At 43.2% G+C, this 15,672-nt stretch overlaps 1 protein-coding gene across 2 annotated transcripts in view; it reads right to left on the reverse strand.

Annotated features, from left to right (window-relative positions):
* LOC135548803 (rho GTPase-activating protein 26-like) overlaps positions 1–15,672 on the reverse strand; it is a 128,215-nt gene that overhangs the window by 91,904 nt on the left and 20,639 nt on the right. The window lies entirely within an intron of this gene.

Here is a 15,672-nt window from a genome sequence, read left to right on the forward strand (position 1 = left end):
GTGAATTTTGGCCCATTCCTCCTGTAGGCCTCCTTGCTCGCACACGCCTTTTCAGTTCTGCCCACACATTTTCTATAGGATTGAGATCAGGGCTTTGTGATGGCCACTCCAATACCTTGACTTTGTTGTCCTTAAGCCATTTTGCCACAACTTTGGAAGTACGCTTGGGGTCATTGTCCATTTGGAAGACCCATTTGCGACCAAGCTTTATTTCCTGACTGATGTCTTGAGATGTTGCTTCAATATAGCCACATAATTTTCTTTCCTCATGATGCCATCTATTTTGTGAAGTGCACCAGACCCTCCTGCAGCAAAGCACCCCCACAACATGATTCTGCCACCCCCGTGCTTCATGGTTGGGATGGTGTTCTTCAGCTTGCAAGCCTCCCCCTTTTTCCTCCAAACATAACGATGGTCATTATTGCCAAACAGTTCTATTTTTGTTCCATCAGACCGGAGGACATTTCTCCAAAAAGTACGATCTTTGTCCCCATGTGCAGTTGCAAACCGTAGTCTGGCTTTTTTATGGAGGTTTTGGAGCAGTGGCTTCTTCCTTGCTGAGCAGCCTTTCAGGTTATGTCGATATAGGACTCGTTTTACTGTAGGTATAGATACTTTTGTACCGGTTTCCTCCAGCATCTTCACAAGGTCCTTTGCTGTTGTTCTGGGATTGATTTTCACTTTTTGCACCAAAGTACATTCATCTCTAGGAGACAGAACACGTCTCCTTCCTGAGCGGTATGATGGCTGCGTGGTCCCATGGTGTTTATACTTGTGTACTATTATTTGTACAGATGAACGTGGTACCTTCAGAAGTTTGGAAATTGCTCCCAATGATGAACCAGACTTGTGGAGGTCTACAATTTTTTTCTGAGGTCTTGACTGTTTGATGTACGCCTTGAAATACATCCACAGGTACACCCCCAATTGATTCAAATGATGTCAATTAGCCTATCTGAAGCTTCTAAAGCCATGACATAATTTTCTGGAATTTTCCAAGCTGTTTAAAGGCACAGTCAACTTAGTGTATGTAAACTTCTGACCCATTGGAATTGTGATACAGTGAATTGTAAGTGAAATAATCTGTCTGTAAACAATTGTTGGAAAAATGACTTGTGTCATGCACAAAGTAGATGTCCTAACCGACTTGCCAAAACTGTAGTTTGTTAACAAGAAAACGGGTTTTAATGACTCCTAAGTGTATATAAACATCCAACCTTTAACTGTATATACTCTATTCTATTCTACTGTATTTTAGTCTATGCCACTCCGACATTGCTCGTTCTAATATTTATATATATATATATATATATATATATATATATATATATATATATATATATATATATATATATTCTTTTTTTACTTTTAGACTTGTGTGTATTGTTGTGAATTGTTAGGTACTACTGCACTGTTGGAGCTAGGAACACAAGCATTTCGCTACACCCGCAATAACATCTGCTAAATATGTGTATGTGACCAATACAATTTGGTTTGATTTGATTAGTTTACAACAGCAAACAGGGCAGCTCATGACACAGCGCTGGCTGACAAATAGAGCCCTTGAACAAATACACTGGAAAGACGCCCTTTGTCTCTCTGAACAGCTGGCTTTCATCATATCTGCATGTGTCAGCATGCAGAATGAAGGCATGGGAGTGTGTGTGTGCGTGTGTCAAGTTTGATGAGTGATGAAAGCAGGTCATGCGAGGATTTGGTCACACCCTGTTTGCCTCATTACTATCATCAGCGAAGCAACCTAGAAAATAATTTTAGAGGGAAATGCACACAAACGCAACACTCTCACTGCTACACTCAACCAGTGCTTTATTGACTGACAAACAGAAACAGAGCATCCCAGGGAGTCAATCAGAAAAAAAAAACGAATGAGAAAAAGACTGTTAGCATTTTTGTGGCTGCTGTTTTCCCCTGAAAGCTGATACCTCAATCAGAAACAGAATGCTCCTTGGAACCAAACAAAGAGTTGTAACAATGGCTAACTCAAACCAAGACGACAATGGAACAGTACCACAAAGGCCCTGCTAGGAAGCCCAGAGAAATGGGGAGGAACAGTGAGAATGTATGTCAGTTATTGGGAACTAAAATAAAACATTTAAGAGCACAGTTCAGAGGGATTTGGAGACAGAAGTAGAGAACAAGGAGCACAGGAGGACTGTCCCACTAAGAACAGAACGACAGCAACGTTTTTTGGACATCTTTATTTGATCCTGTCAGGACCGGCTCTCTTTTGTTTGTTCATTTTCTGGACCTGCCTTTGTTTTCAAAGTCCAAGGACGTTGATTTTTGGTCTGCCTTGATTTGGCCCGAACCTAGACGTACGGTCTGGACCAGCCTTGATTTGGCCCAAACCTAGACGTCCGGTCTGGACCAGCCTTGATTTGGCCCGAACCTAGACGTACGGTCTGGACCAGCCTTGATTTGGCCCGAACCTAGACGTACGGTCTGGACCAGCCTTGATTTGGCCCGAACCTAGACGTCCGGTCTGGACCAGCCTTGATTTGGCCCGAACCTAGACGTCCGGTCTGGACCAGCCTTGATTTGGCCCGAACCTAGACGCCCGGTCTGGACCAGCCTTGAATTGGCCCGAACCTAGACGTACGGTCTGGACCAGCCTTGATTTGGCCCGAACCTAGACGTACGGTCTGGACCAGCCTTGCTTTTAGTCCAGACCAGACTAAATCTAAACCAATCATAGACATCTATGTATCACAAGTTTGGTCAGTACAGCAGAGTAGAGCATAATAGAGTACAGCCCCAGAGGTTACTCCTCTTTCCACTGCTTTCTTTCCTTCTTCCTTTCTCTGCTCGGTGTCTAATCTCTTGTCCGAAACCAGGCTCAATGTAAGGCCACATCGCTCGTTCCTTCTCCTACCAACGGGCACAACAAAGGCTACCATGAAGAACAGGGAGATTTCTTTATTTTGTCTCTTCCAAAGATACAGCAAGTAGAGAAACCGGGTACGAATGGAATCATCCAACGACTGCCACAAAAACAGCAGTGCAGCAAGCAGCACATTAACATTAAACATGAGATACACAGAAATCATAGAATGGAAAATATTTCCTCTGTGCGTCCATGACGTTTCATGTGGTGTAGCAGCGATAATTTAACTGTGACCCCCCCTCTTGAAAACAGGAAGTCATATGGCCCCAAAAAGCTTGTTCTCTTCCAGGACAGCAGAAAGAGAGAGAGAGAGCGAGAGAGAGAGAGACTAGAAAGAGTAAAAAAGAAAGTCTATTAAAGAGCGAGACTGCAACACAAGCCAAAGCATGGCTGCTGAGGAACATACAACATACAAGTGTTTCTCCTTGTGTTTAGCACTGTGAGGGTCTTTTGGGCACTTCACAAAATATACAATGCCAAAGAGGGGTGCGAGAGGGGGGTTGGAGGGATGAGCTGCTGCATATCACAAACCAGATTAGTCCAGGGCCATTTCCAAAAAGCCAGCCTCTCCAGCTACCACAAACTTGACCTTGGCTTCAGCCACTTACTAACAGACATAAACACTACGCATTATTCATTTTGGGAGCCAGAAACAAAAGTGTACATTTATTTGTGAAAAACAAGCGACTAAAATAAAACGCTAAAACGGTTTTCAACCATCATTCAACAACCCAGGGATCAACCCTGTGCTGGTTTCAAGTGTATTTAGACCAGTTAGAGGTTGCTGATGGGAGGACGACTCATAATAATGGCTGCAATGGAGTCAATGGAGCGCGTGGTTTCCATGCGGTTGATACCATTCCACTATACTCCATTCCAGCCATTATTATGTGCCGTCCTCCTCCCAGCATCCCCCACTGATTCAGACACAACTAGAACATTGGAGTAAGGACAGGAGGGCCTTTCAGTTTGCTGTTGAAACACAACAGAAACAGCAGACATAGATTGGTACAACAAAGAACTCCTGTCACACAGGTCATAGCAGCGAGGTCACTTACACGGAGGTCACCGCCCGAGACTTAGCCAGAGGGCTCCGCCTTCTTGGACATAAACAATCAAACGGATTCGTTTAAAATAGTTCACTTCAAATTCAATTGGATGTATCCTACAGTTCTCATATATCGTGCGGTTTACCTCTTACACTACAGAAATCAAACACAACAGGGAAAAGGATTGGAATCACGTGGAGCCCAGGAAGAGTAGCTGCTGCGTCAACAACAGCTAATGGGGATCCTAATAAAATACTAATGACAGCCGTGTCAACACCAGTTCCTTGATGAATGCACTCGTAAGGACACTGTTCCAGTTCAAAGACCTTGATAATAGGCTATCTTCTAAAGCCAAACACAGACCTCATGTTATGTTACATACTTGCTTCTTCTGACTGTTTACTGTAACATGCAGTCTGAAACAGTGTGGCTAAGTGGTGCTCGTTTGGGTGTACTACTTCTCAGCATTCCAGCACATGGCATACAGACACAGCAGTGGCCCTTTGTGTGACACTTGACCTGAAAATAGAGCATCCGTTTCCAGGTTGATTGGTGTCCACGGCGATCATCTGACCCCATTCCATCAGCTCTCATGGTGGGCCAAGCCTGTGGGACGGAGCCTTGAAAGAGACTGAGAGGAGAGGAGAGGATGGAAGAGAGCAAGGCTGAAGACAGCCACGAGACAGTTAGACTGACTGACAGGAGAGAGAGGGCAGTGAGTTTGAGTGGTAAGGAGGGCAAGGCTCAAGGCTGCGTGGGGCGGGCGGGCAGGCCCGGAGGCCATGAGGCTCGGACAGCATGGGGAGAGAGCTGGGAGTAAGACTGAAGTAGTCAGACAGAATACTAACAGACATGAAGTGATAGAAAGCAGAGAGCTACAAATGGAGCTGTACAATAGCCAGTTAGACCAGGGAGAGACAGAGAGACAGACAGAGAGACAGACAGAGAGAGAGAGAGAGAGAGAGAGAGAGAGAGAGAGAGAGAGAGAGAGAGAGAGAGAGAGAGAGAGAGAGCACTGATGGGAGGCAAGGGGGGGGCATGGTTGTGGAGAGGACCAGAGCTAATGCTCTATAATACAGCCAATGTGTAAGATGTACTAACCAAACATGAGGTGTGAGGCCGTCATTGTAGTGATATTCAATCAGATATTCCTCAGCTTGAAATCTCAGGACGTTTCAGCCCAGGGCAGGAAGTGCACAACAGGAAGTGATTTCCTCACTCACAGCCAATCAAAACAGAAGTCCATCTATGACCATAGAGTCAGCAGCAAGCTGTAGTTAGACTATGTGTGAATATGAAACATTATTAGTGATACACAAGTGATGAATGTAAAGAATGTGACAGGAATTCATTGCATTTTCATCCACCCACACAGACAGACTAGTACTAGCGAAAGTGAAGAGGCAAACACTGGGTCTACTGTGTCCCCTCTATAGGCCTTGGTCAAAAGTAGTTCACTTTAGATGGAATAGGTTGCCATTTGGGACGCAACCCATCACTACTGATAGAGCTCCACAACAACAAAGTCGTCTCACTCTAAAGCTGATTAAACGTCTCGGTGAACACGGAGGCATCACGACAGCTCTGGAGAACGTGTCATGACACAAAGGAATCCTTTTGGTGTGTTTCCAATTTGATCTGACATTTACCAGTCCTGACAGCTAGGCTTATACCCAGCCCTGGCAGCATGGTTCAATGATTATATTCTACTGAAGTGCATTTCCATGTAAAAGGACCCATGAACACCAACATGTGAAGTTCAAATTGGTTGTCAAATGAAAGCTAAGACTATATTTTGGGGGGAAATTAAGGCATATTTATATTTTCAACCATTGATTTCTGGTCAAACAAATGGAAAAGGGTTCTTAGACAGCATCTACCAGAAAAAGTCTTAAAATGTACTAAAAATACATCAAAACACATTAATGTTGAAGTAAAAGACCCCTGCCAACTAATATCAACACTTGCCTTCTGTAAGTTTAAGAAACTTTGCCTTGTAATTCCATTACCAAAAACTGACAACGTATCTTCAAGTTTTTTTCAAACTTTTGTCCCTCTTGAGGAGAGAGGATAATGATAAAGTTCACAGAGGTAACAAGTAAAGCTAGACATACCAATTAGTTATAGTATTTTAACTGATATCAAGTTTGTATATGAATTATTCAGTGATTAAAACTCGTAATTCAGTTACTAAACCACTAGCTACATGTCACGCCCTGACCATAGAGAGCTGTTTATACTCTATGTTGGTTGAAGTGTGATAGTGACTAGGGTGGGTCATCTAGGTGATTAATGGTTTATGTTGGCCTGGTATGGTTCCCAATCAGAGACAACAATAAACAGCTGTCTCTGATTGGGAACCATACCAGGCCAACATAAACCATTAATCACCTAGATGACCCACCCTAGTCACTATCACGCTTCAACTGTTTATCGTTGTCTCTGATTGGGGATCATATTCAGGCAGCCATTTCCTCATTGTGCTTTGTGGGCTCTTGTCTATGGATAGTTGCCTGTGTGCACACCAGTAGCGTCACAGTTAGTTTGTGCGTGTTTTGTTTGCTGTGTTTCTATTAATTAAAATATGTGGAACTCTATGCACGCTGCGCCTTGGTCCAATCATTATGACAATCGTGACACTACAATGGGAAATCATAGTAGTCACAAACCACAGTTGGGTCACCCGCTACCGTCCTCTAGGGATGGGCATTTGAAATTATTGAAATAATAGCATACATTTTTTGAGATATCTGGGTAGTCTCAGAAAAAAGAAGAAAAAAAAGTGACCAATCAGAATGACGCAAAATGCCACAACAGCAGACAGTGCGCAGTAGTTTCTCCTTCCTTTCCTTTCTTCCAGTGAGACTGACCAGAGAGAAGGAACACAGTCTTCCACCTGATGGCGAAACCTGAGTCACACCGCATCTGCCTCATGCACAAATTCATGTTGTTCCTATGACCAGAGAAAGTCAAATATTCCTTGACATTAAATAGACACGACACTAATAATGATGATAAAAACCCAGGGCTGTCGACACTCGTGGCTACAAATGTATTACAGCTGCAGCCCGAATGCATCAACACATTCCTTTTTCATTCTAAATAGAAATGTGCTGCTGGGCCTCTCTGACATAAGAGAAGCTGCCCATCTACCATTCCACTATCAGATAAGGGGGGGGGGGCACTTTTGATCTGAAATCACCCTCACCCACCCACAATTTATTTGTCATTATTGCAGATTAAAAGTGTTAGAGCTATTAATGTATCGAAAATTTGCTATGACATAGGCAATGAATATGTAGCACGACTTTGGATTCCAGCCCTGTCTCATAATCTAATGGTTTAGACTAGGGGTCCTCAACTGGCAATCTGCGGGACAAATCTTTGTTAATAGTTGGACATAAAAGACTGTAAAAACAATCAAGAAATTAGCTACAAGTGATTTTAATTTAAGAAATCTGTTCCCAAGTATTCCCACTCTCAATAGAGAGACACGTGATCGTATACATTTCAACCGGGGGCCGATGTCTATCAGTGAATCATTACATTCCTAATAGACGTCTATGTTTTACGAGTTTGGACAACACAGTACAGTACAGTAGAGTACAGAACAGTAAAGTCAAGAAAAGTAGAGTACGGTATTACACTAAAGTGTAATGTACTGTATTGTACTGTACTGAACATATCTACTTTACTTTACTGTACTCTACTGTGCTTACTACTGAGATGTCCAAACTTGTGATACATAGACGTCGATGATTGGTTCAGATTTGGTCTGGTCCGGACCAACCAAAATGTGGTTGTTTGGGGGCGGATCTCATTAGAAGAGTAGCCAGAGGGTAGAATAATACCCAAACATGCAAAGGACGATATTGCATATTTCTACCTTTGTGAACCTATTCAGAATGCATCACCATGAAGTTAATTAAATTAATATCCATGATAAATTATATTTATATCCATGATTAGCATTTCTGTATAGTACAGATCAGGGACCAATGATGTAATTCCATTACAGGGTATAAATCCACTTTTTCAAAGTCAAGGTGTCATGTCATAGCGAACACCCCATTATTTCTTGAATCTTCATGTATTTGTCACACTTGGTCCCTTTAGGCAAATCTTTTGTGAACTCATTGCAGTTCGCTTAATTTGTTGTGCATTGTGAACACTCCAAAGGAACTCAGACCCCTCAAAAGAGCCCCCTGAAGCGAACCGAACTGAGACCATCTCGAGAGGTGGTCTGAGTTCGGTTCGCTTGAATTCCGCGGACCGGTTCCCATTTTTAAAAACAAAGCTCCCCAGGTTCACTTGTTATTATTCTCGCACCACAAACTAGACTACTGCAACACCTTTTCCCCCCTGCTATAATCCCTCACGTTGGTGCCACAACAGACAAAAGATGATGGCGTGCAGGTTCACAGAAAAAAAGGTGTGCTGTTTCTGGTTAGGCCCATTGATTAGCGATTGTTAGGGATGCACAGAAACTCCAAAACCTGTGCAGTTTTTAGTTCAGATTATTTGTTTGTAAGATGTGATCTATAGGATAAGAGAGCTTCATAAGCTAGGGTTTGAATAGTGAGAAGACACCAACATATCTTGTGAGAATCACAACGTAGGGTACAAAATGTATTCTAGCTCTTAAAGGGACAGTAGCCGACATTGGGTGTACAATTTTCAATTACAGCATTATTTAATCTGCATTTATTATCCTGCTATTTATTCTGTTACCAATAATATTTGCATCTTAATAATATCTTCTGATTACAATTATTATGTCTCATCTTGTAACTAAAGGCAATCTATTACTTTCCAAAATGTACTGTACGTAGATGTCTGATAACACATTCTGATGGAAGGGCTTGTCCTACACTTTGTAAAAACCCAGAGTGCATTGCGTGAATGTTGGAAAGAGATCTTGGTTCCTTTCTAAACATAGCAAATGTCAATGCAAACCATACTCAGACCACAAAATAGGTGAAATAGTGACCAAGGCAAAAGCATTGAGTCCTTATTCAAAGGCAAAGGCAGTGTGAATACAAAGAACTGAGTTCTTTTGCTGCTTTTTTTACCCCAGAGTTCACTTTAAAGAGGACAGAGATCGGTTCTTTTAAAGAGGAACATATGTGAAAACACTCTTAAGAAGATATTTAACATCGTTTTGGAAAAAAAAGGGAGATTTTAACAAAATTTTGTTACCAAACTTTGCATCTGCACAGTTCTTCCAGTAAATGTATTTTTGTAAAATATTCAGTGGAAATTGTTCAATTGAGTTGTTGTATGGATTATTAAACTTTGAAATTAATGGTTTTTGTTTGGGTAAGATTCCGTTACCATGGAATTGCCATAAAGCAGCAAATCATTTGTTGTTAAGGGGATAATGATGCTGAAATCCCACTTCAAACAGAACTTGAGCTTGTAGATCAGAATGCACTTTGATCCTCTTCACACCCATCAGCGCATCCCCACAGCATGAGAGAGAAGAGAAAGGGGGCATTAAGCATTCAAATTATTAATTGGCTGCATCTCTAGAGCATCCTTCCCCTAAAACAGCCGGTCTCTGAGGCAGAGTGTGCCAGGCATGGCAGTCCCACAGAGACCAGGATACAGGAGCATCTCTCATTGCCTGGAGGTGTGGCTGCTGCAGGGGACTCGACTTGGTATTCCCATCTTTCTCTCTCTCCTGCTTTCTCTTTCTCTCTTCTCATCCTCCTCTCTCCCTCTCTCTGACTCCCTCTCTCTCCTCATTCGCCACCCTTCACTTCATCCTCTCTCTCCTCATTCGCCACCCTTCACTTCATCCTCTTTCTCTCTCTCTCCCTCTCTCTCTCCTCATTCGCCACCCTTCACTTCATCCTCTTTCTCTCTCTCTCTCCCTCTCTCTCCTCATTCGCCACCCTTCACTTCATCCTCTTTCTCTCCCTCTCTTCCGTGCCTGGGGTTGCCAGGGAGGATTGTTGGTCAGCAGGATAATCTTATTATTACAGCAAGTCGTGACGGTTAACTTTAAACCCCTAAGCGCTCGCTTCTGTGTGTGTGTGTTACAAAGAGCGAGTGAGGGTGCAAAGGGGGTAGGAAAACACACAGAAGATAGAGGAAAAGAGAGAGAGACAAAGGAGAATAAAGCGTTTTTTTGTGTTTGTGGGTCTAAGCGTGGCGGTCTATGAGCACTTATGGAGTGTGTCTTTGTTTGTTTGCATTTTTGCTGATCTGGTGTGTGTGTGTGTGTGTGTGTGTGTGTGTGTGTGTGTGTGTGTGTGTGTGTGTGTGTGTGTGTGTGTGTGTGTGTGTGTGTGTGTGTGTGTGTGTTGTTAGGGCCTCTAAACACATCTCACAGGTTTTGGCCAGCCGCAGGGAGCTGTGGGTTGAGCTGTAAAGGGGTGAGCAGGCGGTGGAGCAGGCGGGCGGGTTTATTATCTGGGCTGGGCAGACAGCGTGGTGGGGAAGGGAGGATGGGAGGCTGCGAGAGGCTAGGATACTTATTGCAATTCTCACGATTCTCAGAATTCTAAATGTTTTGCGATTTGATACTGCGATTTTATTGCGATGTTATCTTCCAAACATATTGCTCACTATATGTCTGCATTAAAGACAGAAGAGAGAGCATGACTGTGACTCTGCAACTGGATCCTGGACATCCTGACGGGCCGCCCCCGGGTGGTAAGTGTAGGTAACAACACATCCACCACGCTGATCCTCAACACAGGGGCCCCTCAGGGGAGCGTGCTCAGTCCCCTACTGTACTCCCTGTTCACTCATGATTGCACGGCCAGGTACAACTCCAACAGCATCAATAAATTTGCTGATGACACAACGGTGGTGGGCACGATTACAGACAACGATGAGACCCCCTATTGGGAGGAGGTCAGAGACCTGACTGTGTTGTGCCAGGACAACAACCTCTCCCTCAACAATATCAAGACAAAGGAGATTATTGTGGACTACAGGAAAAATAGGACCGTGCACGCCCACATTCTCATCGATGGGGCTGCAGTGGAGCAGGTTGAGAGCTTCAGGTTCCTTGGTGTCCACATCACCAACAAACTATCATGGTCCAAACACCAAGACAGTCGTGAAGAGGGCACGACAAAACCTATTCCCCCTGAGGAGACTGAAAAGATTTGGCATGGGTCCTCAGATCCTCAAAAGGTCCTACAGCTGCAGCATCGAGAACTGGTTGCATCCCTGCCTGGTATGGCAACTGCTCGGCCTACAGAGGGTAATGCGAATGGCCCAGTACATCACTGGGACCAAGCTTCCTGCCATCCAGGACCTCTATATCAGGCGGTGTCAGAGGAAGGCTCTAAAAATAGTCAAAGACTCCAGCCACCCTAGTCATAGACTGTTCTCTCTGCTACCGAATGGAAAGTGGTACCGGAGTGTCAAGTCTAGGCTTCTAAACAGCTTCCTTTCCCCAAGCCTTAAGACTCTTGAACATCGAGTCAAATGGCTACCCAGACTATTTGCATTGCCCCCCTCGCCCCCTCTCCCCCTCTTTACACCACTGCTACGCTCCGTTGTCATCTATGCATAGTGACTTTAATAACTCTACCTACATGTACACACTACCTCAACTAACCGGTGCCCCCGCACATTGACTCTGTACCGGTACCCCCATGTATCTAGTCTAGCTATTGTACTTTTACGGCTGCTCTTTAATTACTTGTTACTTTTACCTCTTATTCTTATCCGTATTTTTTTTCAAACTACATTGTACGTTAGGGGCTCGTAAGTAAGCATTTTACTGTAAGGTACACCTGTTGAATCCGGCGCATGTGACTAATTATATTTGATTTGATTGGACAAAACGAGGGGAAATAAAAGTGGCAAATGAAATTACCGAAAACATGTTGGCTCGCTAATTAAAAAGAAGATGGAGAACAAGCTACACAATGAAAATGTTTCGCCGCAGGTACAACCAACTTGCAATAACTAACGCTACCTACAGTAGAATAAGTATTATTATTATAAAATGTTTTTACAAATGTCGATATAAATCGTCCAAAAATTATATTGCGATATGTAACTGTACCGATGAATTACAGGAGGACATTTGGGATCAGGGAGAAGACAATATAACAGTACAGTCAGAAAGGCTTATGATATGTACAGATATGTACAGCCAGTACGGTGGACAGCACACTGGGACATAATATGAGGGGAAAATGGACACGATGTGACACAGTGAGTGTACACTCCAGTAGCCTTCACCTCTGTGAGAGTCCTATGGCTGTTTGGCAGGCCAGCCTAAGCCCAGCCACTCTCCCTCTCCCTCCCAGTCCTAGTCTCTCTCTAACAGCCTCTAACTGGGAGCTCAAAACTGCCCTCTGGCATCAGCAGCCAGAGCAACGTTCTCCACTCCGGAGTCGGAGTCCGTTTAAATCAAGGATGCCTGTGGACATGCATGGTGGTCTTTAGTTGATGGCAGACAGTGCTTTACTATCCCTCACAGAGAGAGCGATAAGAGAGAGAGATAGAGAAAGAGAGCGAGTGGGAGAGACAGTAAAAAGAGAGAGACAAAGGCAGGTGGAAACCTTTCATGTAAAGCCCAAGAAATAGGAGGGAGAGGGGTAAACATTTCGGGAGGGTGTCCCAAAGACGGACACACAGTACAGACCATAAGAAGGGAGACAGAGCCAGACGATAGGCGGGGAAATAATAGGAATGGAGGGAAAGAAGAGGAGGATGATAGAGGCATGACAGGAGGACAGGACATATAGTTGCCCAGATGGCCTACAGAACCTGGAGCTTCTCAGAAGAGGCTACATACATTAAAGCGCTCATACAAAAAAAGATGTCCTCTATTCTGCACTACAAGTACAACCCTATACACTGAGTGTACAAAACATTAAGGACACCTGCTCTTTCCATGACATAGACTGACCAGGTGAATCCTGATGAAAGCTATGATCCCTTATTGATGTGAATTGTTATATCCACTTCAATCAGTGTAGATGAAGGTGGAGGAGACAGGTTAAAGAAGGATTTTTAAGCCTTGACTCAATTGAGATAAGGATTGTGTATGTGGGCAGAGCCCCACCTGTTTAGCTTTTTTGTTGTTGCCTGTGTTGCATGTTATTTTGTCATTAATATGTGTCACATATCAATTTGCAAACAATGTAAAAAAATAAAAAATAAAAAATCATTGCGTTAATAAAGCCGCATACAAACATGGTCTCTTTTATGCTTTCTTGAGTAAGCCAGCTCCACACTGCAGGTGTTTCAGCCGAGCTCAGTGCTTTCTTGAGGAAGTCAGCTCCACACTGCAGGTGTTTCAGCCGAGCTCAGTGCTTTCTGTGGTGGTGGGGCAGCCAGCGGAAAATACAGAGCGTAGGGTTTTGTAATATTCTCTAGTTGAGTTCTGTCACTCATGGGGACACTACGTCACTGCATATCTATGGGGAGAGCAAAACAATTCAAGCCTCTTGGGTGCTGCCATAGAGTTACTTTATAAGAGCCAGTCCAAGAAGGCTCAAGGTCAATGGCAACAGATAAAATGACGTCAAATCACGTTATATCTACAGTAGCTTTGATTGGACTGATCATGTCAACATCATACTTTCAAAATCTAAGCTAGCAAGCTAGACAAGCAGTCATCGTCATGAATCACGTTGACAATCTACTGGCAAATCCTTTTCAATCCTTGTCATAGGAAGAGAAATGACAGATAAAACTTATCGGTGCATCATCGGGCCATAAACATTAGAAAACAAGTTGGAAATCGCAAATTCAACAATGAGTGGTTTGGAAGGAATCAGTGGCTAACTGCAAGTGTTGTAAAGCAATCACTAGCCTGCTATTCAGTGGAGTAGGTGTGTGGTCCAAGTCTGGGTTTAAGGGTCTCTTTAAAAGCATAAACATTCACATGCCATGGGCCAGAAAAGGTTGAATACATTGGCCATGCTGTCAATCCAGAATGACTTCTGTCGCGTTCAAAACAACTGGAAACTCGGAACTGGGAAATCTCAGACTTCAGTGAGTTCAAGACAACTGGGAACTGAAAAAATGAGCTCCAACTGGGAAAATACGTTTTGAACGGTCATCCAACTCGGAATTCCAAGTCGGGAACTCTGGCCCTTAGCTCCAACCTAAAGATCACTGACGTCATGATTCGACCTTGTTTTTTCCCAAGTTCCCAGTTGTCTTGAAAGCACCATAAATCCAGAGAATGCCCGACTTTAATGACAAAGTTTGATGACAAACTTTGCCCACAAGAAGGACCGCCGTACCACTTTCCTGTTTCAAGTGAGCACAGCACAGCAAAGTGAGTCCAAAAATGTCTTGCATGCTGCTGCAAAAATGATGTAATATGCCTAGGAGAAATGTATACTGTAGCTAAGAAAGTAATACTAAGTGAGTGTTGTGTAGTAAGCTGTTATTATCCCATGTGCGTCACCCTGATATTTTGGTCCCTTTCCCCCCCTCATAACTTAGCCTACTGTTATGACTTGGTGGTGAACATGTAGCCTTTAGCCTATTTTAGAGAAATGTAATCATTGAATAATGTAAGCGCCTTCATTGTCTGCTTATATGCCGCCTTTATTTATCCTACGGTTCTGACTTGGTGTACAGGGAGATTACGGTACTAACGGTCGATGTTCTGAATTCTGTCGCTGTACATTTCAAAAGGACTCAACAAATAGTTATATTGACTACATTCGTCCTAGCTCGCTCATTAATGTCTTAATAGAAATGACGGATTTCCTTTTATCCGCTCTTCGTGCCCTTATGGTATAGTTTGTGCATTTCAATTGTCAGTAGAAACCACATGTGTTTAAGCAAGTCAGCCATATCAACGATGCTTTAAGGCAGTAAATGAAGCTGAAGAACTGTTTCGCTGCCAGACAAGGATCAGCTGATAGCCAGGTGTAGCAGTGGTAAGGATTCACTCCATGGTGCTGAAAAGAAAGCTCTGCTGTTGGGACAGCTTTATGTAGGCAGTTTGTGGGCACCGTTTGTCACTGTTATAGTGCAATTAATGCATTGTTTACTGTTGATGTGTAGTGGCTTTGCTGGCATGCATAAAAAAAAACATGTTTTTTTAGTTTGCCCAACTAAGATTTACATGCTAAAATCACCACTGGTAGTAGGTGCCAGGCTCACCAGTTTGTGTCAAGAACTGCAAAGCTGATGGTTTTTTCACGCTCAACGGTTTTCCATGTGTATCAAGAATGGTTCACCACCCAAAAGAACATCCAGGAAACTTGAAACAACAGCATTGGAGTCAACATGGGCCAGCATCTCATGGTCATGGTCAGCTGAGGCCAAATTCGGTCAGTGGCAGGCTAGAGTCGTTCACTGTAAAAACAACTAAACGGATAATATCATCATATAAAATGTGAGGTGACCTGACCACAGACTAGTAATGTTCCAGTATGTTCCATTAAGGTGCTTTTATGTGCCTTTACGAGGTATTCATGTCACAATGCAATATAAAGACATCATGAAAGTAGTGGTGTAATAAAATATGTTCAATGTCTGCCAAGAGTTATACAATCAAATCACATAAATCTGATTTATCTCACATGACAAGTCATTTCAAGGTTGATTTTTAAACCATGGAATGTAGACAATAGGCAGAATCTACCGCACACCCAAAGCTGATTTGTGAAGATGCTGGAGGCATAAGGCAAAACTGGAGAAACAGGAAAAAGTCTCTGCACACTTACAATCAGATGCAAATGCATCTTAATATAGCTGAGCTTGTCACAGCTGTGT

The sequence above is a fragment of the Oncorhynchus masou genome, chromosome 11 (genome assembly GCF_036934945.1).
Source record: "Oncorhynchus masou masou isolate Uvic2021 chromosome 11, UVic_Omas_1.1, whole genome shotgun sequence".
NCBI lineage: Eukaryota > Metazoa > Chordata > Actinopteri > Salmoniformes > Salmonidae > Oncorhynchus > Oncorhynchus masou.